The sequence below is a fragment of the Canis aureus genome, chromosome 1 (assembly GCF_053574225.1).
Source record: "Canis aureus isolate CA01 chromosome 1, VMU_Caureus_v.1.0, whole genome shotgun sequence".
NCBI classification, from domain to species: Eukaryota; Metazoa; Chordata; class Mammalia; order Carnivora; family Canidae; genus Canis; species Canis aureus.
Genome location: NC_135611.1, coordinates 25,620,906 through 25,644,141, shown reverse-complemented (window position 1 = coordinate 25,644,141; position 23,236 = coordinate 25,620,906). Strand labels below are relative to the sequence as shown.

Below are 23,236 nucleotides of genomic sequence, written 5' to 3'. Positions count from 1 at the left end.
GAGAGACAAAAGATCCCTAACTTACATAGGGAGAAATATTAGATTAACAGCAGAATTTTTCTGCACAGACCTGGCAGACCAGAAACAGCTGGCAACATATATTCAGGGTACTAAATGGGAAGAACATGCAGCTAAGAATACTTTATCCAGCAAGGCTCTCATTCAGAATAGAAGAGAGATAAAGAACTTTCAAGATAGGCAGAAACTGAAAGAATATGTGACCACCAAATGAGCTCTGTAAGAAATAATAAGGGGGACCCAGTAAAAGAAAGAGGAAGCCCAAAGAAATAATCTACAAAAATAGAGACTGAATAAGTATTACGATGAACTCAATTCATACCTTTCAATAGTAACTCTGAATGTGAAAGGGCTAAATGACCCCATTAAAAGGGACAGGGAAGGGACTGTGGCCCAGAGGGGGGCTTTCCCTGTCTTCTTGCAACCCACACCCTGTTCCTCAAGGAGGAGGTGACAGAGAGAAGCCCTCACCTTCTATCTGAATGGTTATCCAAGGCTCCAGGCTTCTTCCTCTCCCTGCCCTACTGCCCAGGGTTTCAGACCAGATAAAAAAGCAGGACCCATCTATTTGCTGGCTACAAGACACTCATTTGAGACCTGAGGAAACCTCCAGCCTGAAAATGAAATGTTGGAGGGAAATTTACAATTCAAATGGCCCTCCAAAGAAAGCAGGGGTAGCCATCCTCATATCAGGTAAATTAAACTTTATCCCAAAGACTGTAGTGGGAGATGAAGAGGGACACTATATCATACTTAAAGGGTCTATCCAACAAGAGGATCTAATAATATTGAATATTTAGGCCCTAATGGGGGAGCTGCCAAGTATATCAATCAATTAATAACCAAAGTAAAGACATACTTAGATAATAATACACTAATAGTAGGCAACATCAACACGGCACTTTCTACAAATGACAGATCTTCTAAACACAACATCTCTAAAGAAACAAGAGCTTTAAATGATACACTGGACCAGATGGATTTCACAGGTATATACAGAACTTTACATCTGAACGCAACTGAACACATATTCTCCTCATGTGCCCATGGAACTTTCTCCAGAATAGACCACATACTGGGTCACAAATCGGGTCTCAACCAATACCAAAGGATTGGGATTGTCCCCTGCATATTTTCCGACCACAATGCTTGAAACTACAACTCAATCACAAGAAGAAATTTAGAAGAAACTCAAACACGTGGAGGTTAAAGAGCATCCTGCTAAAAGATGAATGGGTCAACCAGGAAATTAAGAAGAATTAAACAGATTCATGGAAACTAATGAAAATGAAGATACAACCACTCAAAATCTTTGGGATACAGCAAAAGCAGTCCTAAGAGGGAAATACATCGCAATACAACCATCCCTCAAAAAATGGGAAAAAACTCAAATACACAAGCTAACTTCGCACCTAAAGGAACTGGAGAAAGAACAGCAAATGAAACCTACACCAAGCAGAAGAAGAGAGTTAACAAAGATTTGAGCAGAACTCAATGAAATAGAGACCACAAGAGCTGTGGAACAGATCAACAAAACCAGGAGTTGGTTCTTTGAAAGAATTCATAAGATAGATAAACCATTGCCAACCTTATTATAGAGAAAAGACTCAAATTAATAAAATCACGAATGGAAAAGGAGAGATCACAACCAATACCAAGGAAATACAAACGATTTTAAAAACATATTATGAGCAGCTATATGCCAACAAATTAGGCAATCTAGAAGAAATAGACACATTTCTGGAAAACCACAAATTACCAAAACTGGAACAGGAAGAAATAAAAAACCTGAACAGGCCAACAACCAGGGAGGAAATTGAAGCAGTCATCACAAACCTCCCAAGACACAAGAGTCCAGGGCCAGATGGCTTCCCAGGGGAATTCTATCAAACGTTTAAAGAAGAAACAATACCCATTCTACTAAAGCTGTTCTGAAAGAGAGAAAAGGAAGGAATACTTACAAACTCGTTTTATGAGGCCAGCATCACCTTGATTCCAAATCCAAAGACCCCACCAAAAAGGAGAAGTATAGATCAATATCCCTGATGAACACAGACGCACAAATTCTCAACAAGATCCTAGCCAATAGGATCCAACAGTACATTAGGAAGTTTATTCACCATGACCAAGTGGGGTTTATCCCCGGGATGCAAAGCTGGTTCAACCCTGGTAAAACAACTAACGTGATAGATCATATGAACAAGAGAAAAAACAAGAACCATATGATCCTGTCAATAGATGCAGAGAAAACATTTGACAAAATACAGCATCCATTCCTGATCAAAACTCTTCAGAGTGTAGGAATAGAGGGCACATTCCTCAGCATCTTAAAAGCCATCTACAAAAAGCCCACAGCAGATATCATTCTCAATGGGGAAACACTGGGAGCCTTTCCCCTTAGATCAGGAACATGACAGGGATGTCCACTCTCACTACTGCTATTTCAACGTAGTACTAGAAGTCCTAGCCTCAGCAATCAGACAACAAAAAGACATAAAAAGCATTCAAATTAGAAAAGAAGAAGTCAAACTCTCCCTCTCCATCATCTTCAGTGATGACCTGATACTGTACTGAGAAAACCCAAAAGTCTCCACCCCAAGATTTCTAGAACTCATACAGCAATTTGGCAATCTGGCAGGATACAAAATCAATGCCCAGAAATCAGTGGCATTTCTATACACTAACAATGAGACTGAAGAAAGAGAAATTAGGGAATCAATCCCATTTACAATTGCACCCAAAAGCATAAGATACCTAGGAATAAACCTAACCAAAGAGGTGAAGGATCTATACCCTAAAAACTACAGAACACTTCTGAAAGAAATTGAGGAAGACACAAAGAGATGGAAAAAATATTCCATGCTCATGGATTGGAAGAATGAATATCGTGAAAATGGCAATGCTACCCAGGGCAATGTACACACTCAGTGCAATCCCTATCAAAATACCATTGACTTTCTTCAGAGAGTTGGAACAAATCATCTTAAGATTTGTGTGGGATCAGAAAAGACCCTGAATAGCCAGGGGGAATGTTGAAAAAGAAAACCAGAGGTGGGGGCATCACAATGCCGGATTTCAAGCTGTACTACAAAGCTGTGATCATCAAGACAGTGTGGTACTGGCACAAGAAACAGACACATAGATCAATGGAACAGAAGAGGGAACCCAGAAATGGGTTCTATGGTCAACTAATATTTGACAAAGCAAGAAAGACTATCCGCTGGAAAAAGGAGAGTCTCTTCAATAAGTGGTGCTGGGGAAATTGGACAGCCACTTGCAGAAGAATGAAACTAGCCCATTCTCTTACATCAGACACAAAGATAAAACTCAAAATGGATGAAAGATCTAAATGTGAGACAAGAATCCATCAAAATCCTAAAGGAGAACACAGGCAACGCCCTTTTTGAACTTGGCCACACCACGTTCTTGCAAGATACAGCTATGAAGGCAAGGGAAACAAGAGCAAAAGTGAACTCTTGGGACTTCATCAAGATCAAAGGCTTCTGCACAGCAAAAGGAACAGTCAACAAAACTAAAAGACAACCTACAGAATGGGAGAAGATATTTGCAAATGACCTATCAGATAAAGGGCTAGTATCCAAGGTCTATAAAGAACTTATTAAACTCAACAGCAAAGAAACAAACAATCCAACCACGAAAAGGGCAAAAGACATGAACAGAAATGTCACCAAAGAAGGCGTACACATGGCCAACGAGCACATGAGAAAATGCTCCGCATCACTTGCCATCAGGGAAATACAAATCAAAACCACAATGAGATACCACCCCACACCAGTGAGAATGGTGAAAATTAACAAGACAGGAAACAATAAATGTTGGAGAGGATGTGGAGAAAGGGGAACCCTCTTGCACTGTTGGTGGGAATGTGAACTGGTGCAGCCACTCTGGAAAACTGTCTGGAGGTTCCTCAAAGAGTTATAAATAGAGCTACCCTACGACCCAGCAATTGCACTGCTGGGGACTTACCCCAAAGATACAGATGCAGTAAAGCCCGAGACACCTGCATCCCAATGTTTATAGCAGCCATGTCCACAATAGCCAAACTGTGGAAGGAGCCTCGGTTTCCATCAAAAGATGAATGGTAAAGAAGATGTGTTCCCTATATACAATGCAATATTACTCAGTCATTAGAAACGACGAATACCCACCATTTGCTTCAACGTGGATGAAACTGGAGGCTATTATGTTCAGTGAAGTAAGTCAATCAGAGAAGGACAAACATTATATGGTTTCCTTCATGCGGGTAATATAAAAGATAGTGAAAGAGATTAAAGGCACTTGACAGTTGAGTACTGGGTGTTTTAGTATATGTTGGCAAATTCAACTGAATTAAAAAATATCCAGGAAAAGAAAAAGACTTATGATAAAGCAACAGTAATAACGACAAAGTATAATGATAGACAAAGTAAACCAATGGATCAGACTAGAGGTTCCAGAAATAAACATAAATATATGAACACTATATTTTGTAAAGGTGACACTGCCAGTCCTACCAGACTGAGGTCCAGGTACCCCATCTTAGTAAATGATGCTGGGTCCTCTGGATGTGCAAGTAGAAAAAGAAAGTAAAATTTGACTCTTACTTCATATCACATACTCAAATCAACTCTAGGTATACTATAGAGCTAAACGCAAAAGGTAAAATCATAATGCTTCTAGAAGGGTGCCTTGGTGGCTCATTGGTTGAGCTTCTGCCTTCTGTCCAGGGCCTGATCCGGGGGTCTTGGTATTAAGTCCCCTATTGGGCTCCCTGCAGGGAGCCTGCTTCTCCCTCTGCCTGCCTGTGTCTCTGCCTCTCTCTCTCTGTGTTTCTCATGAATAAATAAAATCTTTAAAAGAAAATTAAAAAAAAATCTTCTAGAAGAAAAGGTAGGGAAATAATTCATGATTTGGGGGAATGTAAAGATTTCTTAAAAAGGACTCACAAAGCACTAGTCTTAAAAGAAACAATTGATAAATTGGATTATAAAAATGTTAGAAACATCTGTTCACCAAAAGATTATTATAGAGTGCAAAGGCAATGATAAATATGTGGATAAATTATGCTATATTCATATAGTGGAATACCAGGCAGAGATGAGAATTAGTATTCTATACCTATATGCCAACATCTGGTTGACTTTCACAAACATATTAGAGGAACAAAGCCAGACCAGAAGAAAGTATATTTCACATGCCACTTTCACAAAATATAAAAGTAGGCAAAACTAATATATGTTTTTGAAATCGGGACAGTAATTATTTTGGGGGATAGGTAGTGATTAGAAGATGGCAAAAAGAAGACTTTTATGGGTGTTGATGCTATTCTGAGTTTATGCGAGTGGGCATTATATAGATATAGTCAGTTAATGAAAATGATTTGCCTGTACATTCATGGTATGGCCATCATTCTATATACGCTGTATGTTTGATTCAACATGAAGGCTAAAAAGGTCCAATCAAGTCAGGCAGATAAAGTAAATTATAATATCAAGTTAGGTGTAAGTAAAATACTGTCTATGCTTGCTATGGTTTGTTCTTAAGAGCACCTTAAACTGTCTTCTTTTGACGCACATGTTTGCATGTTACATACCTGAAAATATTCTTTATTTAAAAAAATTGAGCAGGCTGTTTGGTACACCCAACAGCATTGCAAAATCAAACATAATGTTAGTGGAAGAAGTCAGTCATTCCATGTAGATAAAATTAAAAAACAGGTAAAACTAGTCTATGATGTTAAAAGGTAGTTCGATAGTGTTTGGAGATATGGTGGGGAATTTTTAGATGCTGATAATGTTCTTTTGATTGGGTGGTAATTACATGTGTCTACTTTGTGATAATTCATTAGGGTACATACTCAAAGTTTGTGTACTTTTTGTACATTATATATCAATAAAAATTATATTAAAACATAAAAATATAGAATAAACCTTGTAAGAGAGTCAGTGCAGGATATAACATTATTTAGGACTAAGAAAAAAGTAGGAAACTGGCAGAAAAGGCAGAAGATCTGACCTTGCTAAAAAGAATGCTGTTGGGCTCATATTACATTGTCCCTGTCCAAGGTCATTCATATCTTAACCAAGTAGACTCTTAATAAATGTGCTCTCCTTCTAGGTGCAGAATTGTCGGCCTGGTGCATCTTTCTGAAGAGAATTTCTGATCTTGAATGAGCCTTCTTTGGGAAATATGCACAGAATAAATGTTCACATGTAGGATTTTTTCCCAATTATTTATGATGTTTCAATATACTGACTCTAGATTGGTTTCTACACAACCAACCCTTTTGTTTTCTCGCTAAACTTCCATCTTAAGAATTCGCTGTCTTTACATATAAGCAAAGTTACCAATACACCCTAGACATTTTGCAATACAACTGTAGCCTGCAATTCCAAAGTTTTATTTATTTCATCTTGGTTTGGCTGATTCTTATTCATTTTTTAATTAATGTTTTTGTTTTTGTGTATTTGCTGTTACACTTTGAGTGGCTTAGGTAACTTGCCTCCAAATAAGCATCTCCTTTGTGGACTGTTGCCTTGAAATTGGTTTTTATACTGATGTTCCTTTTCAGCAGTCCCCAGCATGGTCAAATCTTTTGGAACTCTGCTTCAGATAATCACAGATAACTCTTCACTTTGTCTGTTCTGCATGGCCTCCTTCAGAGCATGACAGTTGCTTAGAGTTACCATCAGCCTATATTCTTCATTTTTGTTGACCCTAGAAGATGGAACTAAGCTGCACCAAAGATGCAGCCAAGGGCAATGCACTTTTTGCAGTCCAAGACTGAAGGTGGAGGTGTCCTTGTTGAATTATATTTTATGTATCACTCACAGTCATTTTGATGAAGCCCTTGCATAAAGTCTTCTTTTGAGTGTAGCAAATAAAGCAATTGCATTGGTACTGTGCTTTGGAGATCCTGCCCTGCTAGGTGCTTGTGTCTGATTAATTTTTCCTGGCAGGTAGGGCCCACAAAAGAGCTCAGAGGGCTAGGAGAATAAAACCAGAATAGTAGTAAGCATGAGTCATGTTCTGGAGTAGGGCCAGAGGCTGACACTTGGGTGGCAAATCTGAAAAATGTCATTGGTGTAAGTGAGAAGAGAGGGGAAGCTGAGATATGTACAGGAATCATAGAACAGGGGAATCAGAATTGAGGAGGGACGGAAGTAGACGACCAGAAGTGGTGGTGTAAATTGGTAGTTAACACACCTGCTATGAATTAGGACCACCTAAGCAGTAAGAAGTCATTGATACTGGGTCCCCACCAATATACTCACTGAATGAGAATCTTCAGAATGAGGCCCACACATCTGTCTTTTCTTATAGCTCACACATTTCTGACTTCCTATGTTAGTGGAGCCGTGTTAGGAAACCACTGCTCTGGAGAAACCTGAAGACAGAAGTGGGGCTCTCACACGCTGTTTACAAAACTCTCAGATAGATGGCTCAGGCTGTCTCAGGTTGTTTAAAGGGGCTGGCGTGAGGTGAATAGTTTGTTGGTGATTCAGGAAAATGGCAATAGAAGAGAATATTTGGTTCACAAACTAAGAAAGGAAGCCAGTTTAGTACTAACCTCTCTCATGGGAATGAATCCAGAATATTGCCTGGCTTTTGTTTGTTTCTTTTGTTTGTTTGTTTGTTTTTTTAGAATTTCATTAAATTTATTTTTTAAGTTTTTAAAAATGTTATTTAAATTCAATTAACTAACATATAATGTATTATTGGTTTTAGAGGTATTGGTCAGTGATTCATCAGTCTTATATAACGTCCAGTGCTCATTACATCACGTGCTCTCCTTACTGCCCATCACCCAGTTACCCCACCCATTCTCCACCCCACTCCCCTCCAGTAACACTCAGTTTGTTCCCTTTTTTAAAAAAAATTTTTGGGGGGAGTTTGATTTGCCAACATACAGTATAACACCCAGTGCTCATCCCGTCAAGTGCCCCCCTCTGTGCCCGTTACCCAGTCACCCCATCCCCCCGCCCTCCTCTCCTTCCACTACCCCTTGTTCATTTCCCAGCATTAGGGGTCTCTCATGTTCTGTCACCTTCTCTGATATTTCCCACTCATTTTCTCTCCTTTCCCCTATAATCCCCTTCACTATTTTTTATATTCCCCGTATGAAGGAAACCATATAAGTTTTGTCCTTCTCTGATTGACCTACTTCACTCAGCATACTACCCTACAGTTCTATTCACGTTGAAGCAAATGGTGTGTATTCATTGTTTCTAATGGCTGAGGAATATTCCATTGTATATATAGACCACATCTTCTTTACCATCATCTGTTGATGGACACCGAGGCTCCTTCCACAGTTTGGCTATTGTGGACATTCCTGCTATAAACATTGGGATGCAGGTGTCTCGGGCTTTACTGCATCTGTATCTTTAGGGTAAATCCCCAGCAGTGTAATTGCTGGGTCGTAGGGTAGCTCTATTTTTAACTCATTGAGGAACCTCCGGATAGTTTTCCAGAGTGGCTGCACCAGTTCACATTCCCACCAACAGTGTTGCCTGGCTTTTCAGAAATGATGGGAACACTCCTAGTAGATCATTTCCTCTCAGTGGAAAAGATACTTCCTACTGTAGGTGAAACAGTTGGAAGCAAAAGGGAATGACAATATGCAATCTGGCCACAAGCTGAATATTTGGTTCTCTCTGGTTATTATCACAGAAGATGATGATACCTGCATTTTCAAACCAGGGAGAGGGGTAAATAAGCTAACATCAGAGGCAGCTGGACTTGGGTTGGCCTGCATGGAGCTCCAAAAAGAGTCTCACCAGAAGCTCTGAAGCCCATAAAGGAGGAAGTGGCAGAGTAAAGTGTTTCATTCAGGGAAAAGAAAGCACCAAGACTTGGTTACCTAGTAATGAGTATTCAGCAATTCCCAAATATGTCTTGGGATGACAACACAAACTGCCTGGAGCAGGGCACTGGGCTTGTTTAAAGACTGTGCCTGCATGTCCTTGGCTTTGCTCTCTCTTCTGCATGGAAGAAGGCATTGTGTCTATGCTATTGTCTGCTTCACTAAAACAGAATTAAGGGAGCTGAGGTAAGCCATTGACCAGAGTGTTTCCTCAGCTCGAGAGGAATGTTTACTGAGGTGTGGTGTTTTTCAAAACCTTTAATAAGAAGTACGCCATGTCCTCCGTACCTTTATTTTTCTAAATGTGTGGGGAGGACACACTGTTTTTGCTTCTTTGCCATCATTCCAAAACATTCTTGTCTCTTTGAATTCCATGGCACCCTCTGAGGGGGAACAGCACGATGAGAGGTTTGTATTGCAATAATATACTCAGGTTTTCCAAAGAAAAACCAGACTCTGTAGAGAGAGACATCCTAAAATGAAGGCCCCTCAAAGGTGTAAAGTGGAAATCTTTTTGTAAAAGGCAATGTGTATGGGAATAAAAATAGGATTCACCTTTGTCTTAAGGATTATAAAATAGAAACAGAAAAAAATACTTTATTTAATATCTTCATGGCATTTTGATTCCTCCTGAAATCACAATCAATAATTTAGGCAGGCTACAAAACATTGTATCAGAAAGCAAGCTGTAGATTTAATGATATAAAGTTTTGTCTTTCTAATGTAAGCACTGAAACTTCACTTATTTTGCTACTCTCCACCAACCTCTGTGACACGCAAAATCTTCTCTCCTTGCAGAACAATTAGCCTACGAAAGTTTTTTTCTTTTCTGCTGGATAAAAACAATGTGGAAGTGCATTTAACCCAGATGACAACAAGTAAAATAGGAGACACAGTAGAGAAAAATTAAAAAAAAAAACACTTTTTGTTTCTGTTAGTTGAGAGATACAGGTTTACCAAGAATCCACAGGGGAGAAATTTCTCAACTAAACTAAGAACAGTTTGAAGACTCCACTAAAATGCTCATTTCCTTGAAGCGCATGCAAAATTCTGAACTCAGTGAACTAAGGGGGCCCATGTTTTGGGAATTATAAGTGTGTATCCTAATTTGGGATTTCTTTTCATAGCATCCCACAGTAACATTCATGTACTTTCCGAAATGGGACAGCAAGGTGCACTATGGTTTAGATGTTAATAAAAATTAATGTCTGGAGAAACATGAAGGGAAATCTCTGTAGGAACTACTATAGTTGACGGGCTGAGGTCATCATCATCCAAAATATCTAAAAGACATTTTTATTTTTTTAAGATTTTATTTATTTATTCATGATAGACACAGGGAAAGAGGGAGAAAGAGGCAGAGACACAGGCAGTGGGAGAAGCAGGGTGCATGCCGGGAGCCTGATGCAGGATCAATCCCGGGACTCCAGGATCACGCCATGGGCCAAAGGCAGGCGCTGAACCACTGAGACACCCAGGGATCCCCTAAAAATATTTTTAAAAGCAAAAGTTGGAGCTGCAGTCTTTGAAAGGGATGGTCTAATGGGTTCACTGGACATCAGTGGTATTTATTTATTTATTTATTTATTCTCCTCAGTATACTTTTATTGACATTTTCTTTACCTACATTTCTTTTTTTTGTATACTTTTTTTGTATAATTTTTAAATTCAGGTTTGACTTGCCAACATATAGCGTAACACCCAGTGCTCAACCAGTCAAGTGCCCATCACCCGGTCACCATCACCCCGCCCACCTCCCCTTTCACTACCCCTTGCTCGTTTCCCAGAGTTAGGGGACTCTCATGTTCTGTCACTGCCTCTGATATTTCCCACTCATTTCCTCCTATCTCTTTTAATCCCTTTCACTATTTTTTATATTCCCCACATGAAGGAAACCATATAATGTTTGTCCTTCTCTGATTGACTTACTTCACTGAACATAATAGCCTCCAGTTTCATCCACGTTGAAGCAAATGGTGGGTATTCGTCGTTTCTAATGACTGAGTAATATTGCATTGTATATAGGGAACACATCTTCTTTACCATTCATCTTTTGATGGAAACCGAGGCTCCTTCCACAGTTTGGCTATTGTGGACATGGCTGCTATAAACATTGGGATGCAGGTGTCTCGGGCTTTACTGCATCTGTATCTTTGGGGTAAATCCCCAGCAGTGCAATTGCTGGGTCGTAGGGTAGCTCTATTTATAACTCTTTGAGGAACCTCCAGACAGTTTTCCAGAGTGGCTGCACCAGTTCACATTCCCACCAACAGTGCAAGAGGGTTCCCCTTTCTCCACATCCTCTCCAACATTTATTGTTTCCTGTCTTGTTAATTTTCACCATTCTCACTGGTGTGGGGTGGTATGTCATTGTGGTTTTGATTTGTATTTCCCTGATGGCAAGTGATGCGGAGCATTTTCTCATGTGCTCGTTGGCCATGTGTACGCCTTCTTTGGTGACATTTCTGTTCATGTCTTTTGCCCTTTTCGTGGTTGGATTGTTTGTTTCTTTGCTGTTGAGTTTAATAAGTTCTTTATAGACCTTGGATACTAGCCCTTTATCTGATAGGTCATTTGCAAATATCTTCTCCCATTCTGTAGGTTGTCTTTTAGTTTTGTTGACTGTTCCTTTTGCTGTGCAGAAGCCTTTGATCTTGATGAAGTCCCAAGAGTTCACTTTTGCTCTTGTTTCCCTTGCCTTCATAGCTGTATCTTGCAAGAACGTGGTGTGGCCAAGTTCAAAAAGGGCGTTGCCTGTGTTCTCCTTTAGGATTTTGATGGATTCTTGTCTCACATTTAGATCTTTCATCCATTTTGAGTTTTATCTTTGTGTCTGATGTAAGAGAATGGGCTAGTTTCATTCTTCTGCAAGTGGCTGTCCAATTTCCCCAGCACCACTTATTGAAGAGACTCTCCTTTTTCCAGCGGATAGTCTTTCTTGCTTTGTCAAATATTAGTTGACCATAGAACCCATTTCTGGGTTCCCTCTTCTGTTCCATTGATCTATGTGTCTGTTTCTTGTGCCAGTACCACACTGTCTTGATGATCACAGCTTTGTAGTACAGCTTGAAATCCGGCATTGTGATGCCCCCACCTCTGGTTTTCTTTTTCAACATTCCCCCTGGCTATTCAGGGTCTTTTCTGATCCCACACAAATCTTAAGATGATTTGTTCCAACTCTCTGAAGAAAGTCAATGGTATTTTGATAGGGATTGCACTGAGTGTGTACATTGCCCTGGGTAGCATTGCCATTTTCACGATATTCATTCTTCCAATCCATGAGCATGGAATATTTTTTCCATCTCTTTGTGTCTTCCTCAATTTCTTTCAGAAGTGTTCTGTAGTTTTTAGGGTATAGATCCTTCACCTCTTTGGTTAGGTTTATTCCTAGGTATCTTATGCTTTTGGGTGCAATTGTAAATGGGATTGATTCCCTAATTTCTCTTTCTTCAGTCTCATTGTTAGTGTATAGAAATGCCACTGATTTCTGGGCATTGATTTTGTATCCTGCCAGATTGCCGAATTGCTGTATGAGTTCTAGCAATCTTGGGGTGGAGTCTTTTGGGTTTTCTACAGTATCAGGTCATCAGTGAAGATGATGGAGAGGGAGAGTTTGACTTCTTCTTTGCCAATATGCATGCCTTTTATTTCTTTTTGTTGTCTGATTGCTGAGGCTAGGACTTCTAGTACTACGTTGAAATAGCAGTAGTGAGAGTGGACATCCCTGTCATGTTCCTGATCTAAGGGGAAAGGCTCCCAGTGTTTCCCCATTGAGAATGATATCTGCTGTGGGCTTTTTGTAGATGGCTTTTAAGATGCTGAGGAATGTGCCCTCTATTCCTACACTCTGAAGAGTTTTGATCAGGAATGGATGCTGTATTTTGTCAAATGTTTTCTCTGCATCTATTGACAGGATCATATGGTTCTTGTTTTTTCTCTTGTTCATATGATCTATCACGTTAGTTGTTTTACCAGGGTTGAACCAGCTTTGCATCCCGGGGATAAACCCCACTTGGTCATGGTGAATAAACTTCCTAATGTACTGTTGGATCCTATTGGCTAGGATCTTGTTGAGAATTTGTGCGTCTGTGTTCATCAGGGATATTGATCTATACTTCTCCTTTTTGGTGGGGTCTTTGGATTTGGAATCAAGGTGATGCTGGCCTCATAAAACGAGTTTGTAAGTATTCCTTCCTTTTCTCTCTTTCAGAACAGCTTTAGTAGAATGGGTATTGTTTCTTCTTTAAACGTTTGATAGAATTCCCCTGGGAAGCCATCTGGCCCTGGACTCTTGTGTCTTGGGAGGTTTGTGATGACTGCTTCAATTTCCTCCCTGGTTGTTGGCCTGTTCAGGTTTTTTATTTCTTCCTGTTCCAGTTTTGGTAATTTGTGGTTTTCCAGAAATGTGTCTATTTCTTCTAGATTGCCTAATTTGTTGGCATATAGCTGCTCATAATATGTTTTTAAAATCGTTTGTATTTCCTTGGTATTGGTTGTGATCTCTCCTTTTCCATTCGTGATTTTATTAATTTGAGTCTTTTCTCTATAATAAGGTTGGCAATGGTTTATCTATCTTATGAATTCTTTCAAAGAACCAACTCCTGGTTTTGTTGATCTGTTCCACAGCTCTTGTGGTCTCTATTTCATTGAGTTCTGCTCAAATCTTTGTTAACTCTCTTCTTCTGCTTGGTGTAGGTTTTATTTGCTGTTCTTTCTCCAGTTCCTTTAGGTGCGAAGTTAGCTTGTGTATTTGAGTTTTCTCCCATTTTTTGAGGGATGGTTGTATTTCCCTCTTAGGACTGCTTTTGCTGTATCCCAAAGATTTTGAGTGGTTGTATCTTCATTTTCATTAGTTTCCATGAATCTGTTTAATTCTTCTTAATTTCCTGGTTGACCCATTCATCTTTTAGCAGGATGCTCTTTAACCTCCACGTGTTTGAGTTTCTTCTAAATTTCTTCTTGTGATTGAGTTGTAGTTTCAAGCATTGTGGTCGGAAAATATGCAGGGGACAATCCCAATCCTTTGGTATTGGTTGAGACCCGATTTGTGACCCAGTATGTGGTCTATTCTGGAGAAAGTTCCATGGGCACATGAGGAGAATATGTGTTCAGTTGCGTTCAGATGTAAAGTTCTGTATATACCTGTGAAATCCATCTGGTCCAGTGTATCATTTAAAGCTCTTGTTTCTTTAGAGATGTTGTGTTTAGAAGATCTGTCATTTGTAGAAAGTGCCGTGTTGATGTTGCCTACTATTAGTGTATTATTATCTAAGTATGTCTTTACTTTGGTTATTAATTGATTGATATACTTGGCAGCTCTCCCATTAGGGCCTAAATATTCAATATTATTACATCCTCTTGTTGGATAGACCCTTTAAGTATGATATAGTGTCCCTCTTCATCTCCCACTACAGTCTTTGGGATAAAGTTTAATTTACCTGATACGAGGATGTCTTTCCCAGCTTTCTCTTTAGGATCTTTTTTTTTAAAGATTTTATTTATTTATTCATGTGAGACGGAGAGAGAGAGAGGCCGAGACACAGGCAGAGGGAGAAGCAGGCTCCATATAGGACGCCCAATGTGGGACTCCTTCCTGGGTCTCCAGGATCACGCCCTGGGCTGAAGGCGGCGTCAAACTGCTGAGCCAACCGGGCTGCCCTCTTTAGGACCATTTGAATGGTAAATAGTTCTCTGGACATCAGTGTTTAAAAGAATTGGTAGGTATGCCTCGGTGGCTCAGCGGTTGAGGGCTGGATCCTGGAGTCCCAGGATCTAGTCCCACATCAGGCTACCCACAGGGAACCCACACCGGGCTTCTCCCTCTGTCTATGTCTCTGCCTCTCTTTTTTTTTTTTTTCTCTCATGAGTAAATAAATACAATCTTTAAAAATAATAAAGAAATAAAATTAATAAATGATTTGACATTAAATATAAATTACAGAAATTGCCTTAAGATCAGACTGTGCCTGTAGATCTTAAATATCAAAATATGAAAAGAGAAAAGAAAATTGACTATAAAGAAAGAAAGTACTTTAATATTTCAAAACTTATATAATTAGGTTGGATGTAGAAATTCAGGAAGGTAGCTTGCTGTAAAAGACACATATATGTTAAAAAGGCAAACCATTATAACTGGTTCTTTTTTTAATAAAAGAGTTTTAAATCTACTTGTCTATTAAATTAGCATTATTGAGGCCATTTTGTCCATTACACATTTGAGCCCAGTGCGAATGGGCTGTGAGATTTTTAAAGGCCCAGAAAAATGATTGAAACTTGGGGGGAAAAAAAAGTGTGGCTCCAAACTACAAAATGAAAGCTGCAAAATGAAAATTAATTAGCTTAATTAAATGTCTACAAAAAAATAACATTACATCAAGTAGTCAACTGCAACTCTACTCTCATAACTGCAGTATAAATTTTATTTACTGCAGGATATGGGTGGACTTTAGTTTGCCTGATATGTGCAGGGCAGCCAAGAGTAAGATGAGAAGGCCTCAAAACAACTCTGAATAACATTCATATGATCAAAATGGCAGTCTGCTTTCCTAAAGGCACTGGAAGTGGAACAAGAGAAAACAGAATTAGGAATGCCAATGTTAACTACCAAGACAGTGGGCCTTAGGAGGAATAAAGCCACTCCTAAGAAAAAGCAATACTAGCTGAAATGTTCACCTCCTTCCCTTTGCATTCAAGCACTGCTGTATCATAATGTTTTTTTGTTTGTTTGTTTGGTTGGTTTTTTTTTTGTTTGTTTGTTTGTTTTTTGTTTTTTTTGTTTTGTTTTTTTTTTTTTTGAAGGACGGGTGGGAGGTTGTTTTTAAATGGCCAGCTTTCCTTCGAAGAGGTAAATATGTCTCACTGGGCACCATACTCAGAAAAGTTAAAAAATCAGTTCAACATCATTCCCTGAGTGGTGATATCTAGTGAGTGTGTGGGTTGCAGGGTTATTGAGGGTGAATTTTAAAGTTGAAGGAAGATCTCATTCTGAGCAAGCAGGCCTGGCTGAAATGTAAGATTAGTAATGTCTGAGCTGCAGTATCCTGGGTAAATCAGTTTAATTTTGGGACCAGTCCTAAGTCTTGATTCTCCCTTGATCTTTCTTACTGAAGGAAAATGATCTGCTGCTTATCCTCTTTTCACCCAATAAATATAGTAATGTATCCATTGATACAATAGCAATAAAATCCACATTCAGTGGACATAATGGAGAAAGCTCAAAATATGTTCCTTTTTAAGGTCTTTTAAAGCCTTTGTTAAATCTCTGTCTCTCTTTCTTTCTTGCTCTGTCTCCCAGTCTCTCTCTCTCTCTCTACACACATTTGCACATGTACACACAGAAATTATATAAAAAATTATGTGATGTTAGTTGCTAACTCAGGAGCTATAAAACTAAGCTGGGGAACCTAGGCAAACAGCTCACAGCTAAAAACTTGTGATTTGAGGAGTTATAGTATTTTGTGCAATATTAAATCATACAGACTATCATGGAACAAATAATTTTTAGGTTTTTTTATTCATCATTCATAAAGTGGCTCTTGGACCTCTTAAATTAGGAAGGTCAAAAATAAAACCAGGCCAGGAGATAAATGAGGAACCAAAGGAGCCAGGTCTACAAAGCAGGGTGGGGGTTACAGGGAAGGAAGTTACTCAATTAATTTAACAAAATTATTTTGGATTTCCCAATAACTCCAAGTGTTTGTCTTTTTTTTTTATTTTTTACATAACAATTCTCAATTTGGAATGGTTCTGTTGATTTGCAGAGAAATCAGGACTGAGGTTTAGAAGTGATTTGAATTTCTTTTTCATTTTTGCTTGTTTAAAAAGCTGATTACTTGGACAAGTTCTTTCCTATCACCCTAAAGTTCTTCAGAAGCAGCTCTTTAATTAGGCTTTATTAAAACAACAACAACAAAAACACAAAACCTGTAATTTTCTTCAGATCAATGAAGCCTTATGCTTTTTACTGACAGAATAGAGAGAAAATATTTTCTTTGTATATGGTTTTTGAAAATTAATTTTAAATAAAATGAATACCTACCTGTTATAAACCAGTCCAATGATGTAGAAGGGAAAAGTAGGGACGCCTGGTGGGTCAGTTGGTTCAGTATCTCACTTTGGCTCAGGTCACAGTCTCAGGGTCTTGGGATCAAGGCCTGCATCACACTCCATGCTCAGCAGGGAGTCTGCTTCTTCCTCTGCCCCTTCTACCACTCGTGGTCTCTCAATCTCTTTCAAATAAATATATAAAATATTAAGAAAAAAAAGAAGGGAAAAGTAAAAGTTCTCCTATGCCAATTATCTTATCCTTTCTTATCTCACCTTTGCAGGTACAGAATCATTACTTGCCTTCTGTACATTTGTTTTCCATTATTAAAGTGACAACAAAGATTTTTGCTTTCTCACAAAATAGCATTACAGCTCTATCCTGGATAATTAGAACAAACTATTTTCTTTTGTACCCTACAGTTTTCCTGAGCTGAGTTTTTCAGGGTGCTGAAGTACATCCTGCCACAAAAGCACTCACATCTGTGTAAAGGATGTGTAAGATTATACATCATTTTGTAAAACATTGCAAATTTGGAAGTGGCTTTAAACGTCCCATCAATAGGGGACAAGGCACATCTATACTAATGACTAACAGTCATTAAAAGGATGAGATAAATTTATATGTGCTGATATGGAAATGTATTTTGTTTGATGACAAAAGCAAAGAAAAAACATACTTATTTTTAAAATGTTATATATATATATATATATATATATATATATATAAAAGATTTTATTTGTTTATTCATGAGAGACACAGAGAGAGAGGCAGGCAGACACAAAGGCAGAGGGAGAAGGAGGCTCCATGCAGGGAGCCTGATGTGGGACTCAATCCCGGGACCATGGGATCATGCCCTGAGCCTAAGGCAGATGCTCAACCACTGAGCCACCCAGGCATCCCTATTTATTTTTAATAAATAATAAAGACCATGAGTGTGACAGTGTGAGCATGAATGTGACAAGGAGAGAGAGAGGGAGCGAAAGAATCCTAAGCAGACTCCTCGCTGACCATGGAGCCAGACATGGGGCTTGATCTCATGACCCTGAGATCATGACCTGAGCTGATATGAAGAGTCAGCCACCTAACCAACTGAGCCACACAGGTGTCCAAAAACATGACCTATTAATGCCAAAGCAAATTACTGAGTATGTACTGCATGACTACAAACAACCCTGCAAAATGAACCTAGTTCATTATTGTGATTCCAAGCTTTGCTCTGCATTTACACATACATGTCATATAAATGCAATATATACTATGAAATGTATGCCAGAGAATGACTTAGAAGTGACTAATCTTAGTACCAGAAAGAGTCATTTTGTATATATTCCACTCTTTTGATCAACTAAAAAGAGTGGCTTTCTTTTATCCCCTTGTAGTCATGAGGGCAGAGATTTCCATTGCTCTTTTTCATTGCTGATCTCTGCATCTAGAACATGGTGGGCGGGCTCTTGACAAAAACATACAGAATGAAGGAAAAAATCTCCCTGCTCTCATATTAGGAAAACTGCCTATGAGAAATGATTGATAGGTTAGGTTCAAAGTACAGAGGGAAAAGAACTAAGACTCTATTTATAAAAAGGAATCTATAAAAAGATGTAAGAGGGAGACAGAATGGTAAAGAGATAAAAGGGCCATCCTGAGGTCTGTGCCACCCTTTCCCAAAGGGGAGTCTTATTGTTCATGGGTTCTGCATTCATACTCCTCCAATTATGAAGAGCAGCCAAAAGGGGATGCAGTAGTATTAGTGATTCAATTCAGAAAGATAACTTTGGCATTGCAGAACAATATCAATATTGGCGGGGAGGGTGGCTCAGGAAACCACAGTTTTGCTTTTGTCATCAAATAAATATAAACATATTTGTTTGAATACAGCCCTAGGTTCCAGTTGTGAGTGAATACAAATTAGACACTCTCCTTTCTCTTTTAATACTCTTTGACTTTCTTTAGTTTTTGAATAAAGAACTTCTGAGTTATAATTGAAGAATTTAAAGCTTAAGTTGGTTGAATTAAAAAATATTCAAAAGGACAGACAAAATATGAATAAACTCGCCGTAATGTATTTCTAGTTTTCTCTGATGGTTATTGATTTAAAGTTGAATCTGTTACTGATAAATAGATTATTTACCCCTCATGAAGTCCTTAATTCCTTGTAGGACACTTTCCCCTATGACTAATTAAATTTATCCAGTAGAAATCTGGATGTGTGTAATCTTTTAGAAATTTTTAGGGACACTTATTTCACAATTATTTACAGTTAACCCTTGAACAATTTAGGCATTAGGAGGGCAAATCCCCCACATAGTTGCAAATCCATGTGCAACCTTTGTCTCCTGAAGAATTTAACTAATAGTCTGCTGTTGATCAGAAGCCTTACCAACAACATAAACAGTTTAATATACATATACTTTGTATGTTATATGTATTGTGCACCGTATTCTTAAAGTAAGCTGGGAAAAGAAAACATTATTAAGAAAATCATAAGAGAAAATGTACTTAGACTTTAATTAGGTTTGGAGACATGTATATTTACAGTACTGGACTATTTATATATATATATATATATATATATATATATATATATATATATATCCTGTAAAACTGGACCCGCACATTTCAAACCTGTGTTGTTCAAGGGTCAACTATACTTTAATTCTTTTTTCAAATATGAATTTTTATTCCTGATAAGATCAGAGGTACAGGGCCTATGCAGCACCAAATATTTTCACTACAATACGCAGTGTTGAAGAATAAGACCTTACACTTTATGAAGCCTAGATATGTTTTAGCTATCTTAGCTATTAAGATACATCTGATGTAAAGAAATAATATATTAGACTTGTAAATAATATTCTCTGGGAGTTAACTGACTATATGTCCTACCTGTCTAAGATAGTTCCCACTTACTACCCTGGTCCTGGTAAAATTATTAATTGGGTCCCCTTTCATATCTATCCAAGTTTTAAAAAGTAGTTACATGGTTATCTCATACTAATTAAAAAATGGTTGGCCTTATTTCAAATTACTGTCTTTACTCCCTTCTACTCCATATCATATCTTATTTTCAGATGCCCAAATCACAGGACATTGGTTGGATAATGATAGAAAGATAACAATATCTGAACCTCCCCTGGACATTGAGGAATACCATTAAGTTGGACCACCACAGGGTTGCAGCTGTTCCCTGGCAGAAATTCAGGACAACTCTTTCATACTGTGCTTTTGCATGAAGAGAGTTGCTTGCTATTGGGCCTTCTTATTGAAATGAGGCAGTCAGTGCTTCTCCCTGTCTCTGCCTCTCCAAATTCCTCTGATTAGGACAAACAGCATTATAACAAGTAAACTGCTATTCTACTCCCTGCAAATCATAACAGATAAACTTAAAATTCCAGTGCAATGAAATAATTTGGGCTTTTTCTTCAGATAGCTTTTAATCTGCACAACAAAATCAGTTCAATACTTGGATTAATTTACAGCCTAAGTAACTTTGGTCCTCTGTAGCTTTCTGAACCTTCTACCATGTCTGATTCTGTCATTCAATGAGCTCACTTATCTGATATTCTTAAGAAGCCCTTAACATTCCAAGGATTTTTTTCTACTTAATAATCACTTTTTAGTTCCAATCTTTTATTGGATGCAAATTTAACTGACTGGCCCTCAGTAATGAGGTTGGAGGCATGTATCATTCAAAGCAAGAAAGAAGTTAACTAAATTGGAATGGACCATAAAAGGTGGCTCTGTATTTTAAGAAACAATAGTAGTAGTGATAGGTAGTTTTTCATTTAATATTTGTTTTTGTTTTTTTTTTTTTTTTTTCATTTAATATTTGTTTGTTTGTTTTTAGCTGTGGCTGCTACCATGGCTCAGATCTGATATGGTACGCTGGAAAGCAACCTCTTCCTTTTCGTAAGCATTCAGTGAGCAGTTGACATTTTTGTACAGATATTTAAAACTAAACATTCTTTGAGTTAAAATAGCATTGTTATATTAATATCCTGTAGAATGTTTATTTTGGCATTTTGGATTCCAATTCATCGGTAGTAAAAAACAAAAAATCATTGACTCCTACTTTATTTCCCTTTCCCAATATTTTTTTTTTTGCATTTTGTTTGATTATAAGTGTCTGCATAAATAATTCTACTTCAAATAGACCAATTCTCCCCTGCCCATGTTCTCATTGGCTATTGCAGAATTTGTAGGGCCATCTTTCCTACTTTCATATGTATAGCAGGCTAGACTTTGTGTCTGAGCTTCCACTCCCGCATCCTTTTATACCTCTGCTCTATTTTATGCCAGACTCACAAGTTAACAAGACCATTTGATATCCCTAAGAGCTGCAATGACAAGGTCCAAATATGAACCAGCTGGACTAAAAGTACTTTGTTTTAATGGGAGTTCCTCTCAGAAGAACTTCTCATGCATTCTTGTGCTGTTAAACCACACCACAAAAGCTGGCCCAAAAGTGAGGGAGTTGTTGGCAGCCTAGGAACAACTGTCATAACCCAGTTGAGCCGTTGTGTGGACTTGCCCCCTCAATCTAGATCCACAGACACAATTCTCAGGCTTCTGTCTTCATTCTGATTTTGTTGGCTTCTTTCCTCATTAGTCTGAAATTGGAAACTTAATCCATAGCTATATCCCCAAACTCTCCTCTGGACTGACTTCAAGTCTAATGTTGTACCCAGCCACCTCTTCAGACTCAAAATTCTACTGAGTTGTCCAGTTTGGCTGTTAATATAGACCTCTGATCTCCATTCATATTCAAGACTCACATCGATGAAAATAATTCTCATTTCTAGAACTCTCCATCAAGCTGCAATCTCCAATTTAATCTACTGAAGTTATTCATGACTGCTGAGACTCTCAAACTTATTCTTCTGATACAGTGTTCTCTCCTGGTAAGCACAAATATTGGGAGAAAAAGAAAAAAATCAAAGTTGTCTCAATTCTCATTAATAATTTCTCTGCTTAATAACTTCTGCTGGTTCCTCATAAATGATAAGCAAATTGCTTGCTTTGGTAATTAAATTGCTTAAGATCTTATTTCAAACAACCTTTCATCTCTAAACATCAGCTTTTTATAACTATCCCTATGTGCCCTACACTTTGAATCCTAATTAAGTAGGACAACTAACACAATTCCCCCAACTTACCATGTAATACCTCATGCAATTACCCTTTCTCTTTGATTGGTCTGGAAATTCTGCTCGTATTTTCCTAGTGATCTCTATTCATCCTCTATAGACCCACTGAATAGTCATCTCTATTAGAAAGCCTACTTCAACCCATCCAGAAGGTAAAAACTGCTTATATACCACTTACTATGGTGTGTTCTTAGTGTTCCCATGATTTTTCAAGCCACTGTTACTTGAGGGAAAAATATCATGACTATAAGATATCTATACTTGTCAAACTACAAAGAACAAGTTAGAATATTGGCTTATAGCATAACATTTAAAGTTGTCAAATCACTGTATCATACATCAAAAAGTAATGTGTGTCAACTATATTTCAATTTAAAAAACATAATAAAATAATAAGAATATTGGCTTTTAAGCCTGCAAAGATCATCTGTGCTTCAGCTATGATGTGAACTTTTCACTAGCCCTACCCTGAGAAGTCAAGACATCAGAGAGGAACAAAAGCTTGCAATACAGAAAAGGCATTATTGGAACACTCCAGACTCTTCAAGGAAATGAGCCTTTTCTTAAAATCCTGGCATCTTACAGAATCCTATGTCCAAAAGTCTTTTTCTACTTTCCATCAAGACTGACTTTAGTAACAGCAGAGCTCATCTTCTATGAGATCGACAACCATGCCTCTACTCTATTTTTGGAGAACCATCTGTCCATACTCTGAGGGGTTGTTCCCAGTGTTCTATGCAGTAGAATGAAATAGAATTCTGACTGGGTTACGGGCACTGAGGCGGGCACTTGGGATGAGCACTGGGTGTTATTCTATATGTTGGCAAATTGAACGCCAATAAAAAATAAATTTATAAAAAAAAGAATACAAGAGTAATTTTCTCTGTTATAACCAGAGTTAAGGTGAAAGGATCCAGTACATATAAGTGTTTTAATTGATTAATAAAGTAAATTAATGAGTTAACTTAAAAAAAAGAATTCATTCATTCATTCACTGACGACTAGGCATTGTTAAAAAGAAAATCATAAGCCTAAAATGGAGTCACTTATGCTTGGCATGCCACCACACCAGGGCTTCAAATACCTAATAATTGTACTTTCAGCCTCCCTCAGAAATTTAGTCTTAACCAGCTAGTCAGATACTTTCTGGTTAGCATCAAT

At 38.1% G+C, this 23,236-nt stretch overlaps 1 long non-coding RNA gene across 15 annotated transcripts in view; it reads left to right on the top strand.

The window, feature by feature from the left end:
* The window catches only part of LOC144311142 (uncharacterized), an 83,417-nt gene that overhangs the window by 44,533 nt on the left and 15,648 nt on the right, over positions 1–23,236 (top strand). For 9 of the 15 annotated variants that reach the window (XR_013376719.1, XR_013376746.1, XR_013376726.1 and 6 more), the window contains 2 exons: positions 20,776–20,837; positions 21,731–21,829. The exons of 1 other annotated variant lie outside the window; for it this stretch is intronic. This is a non-coding gene — a long non-coding RNA (uncharacterized LOC144311142). Of the gene's footprint in view, positions 1–20,775; positions 20,838–21,730; positions 21,830–22,536; positions 22,924–23,236 lie in introns of those variants that run through there. 5 more of the 15 variants (XR_013376713.1, XR_013376700.1, XR_013376736.1 and 2 more) reach the window with 3 other exon arrangements.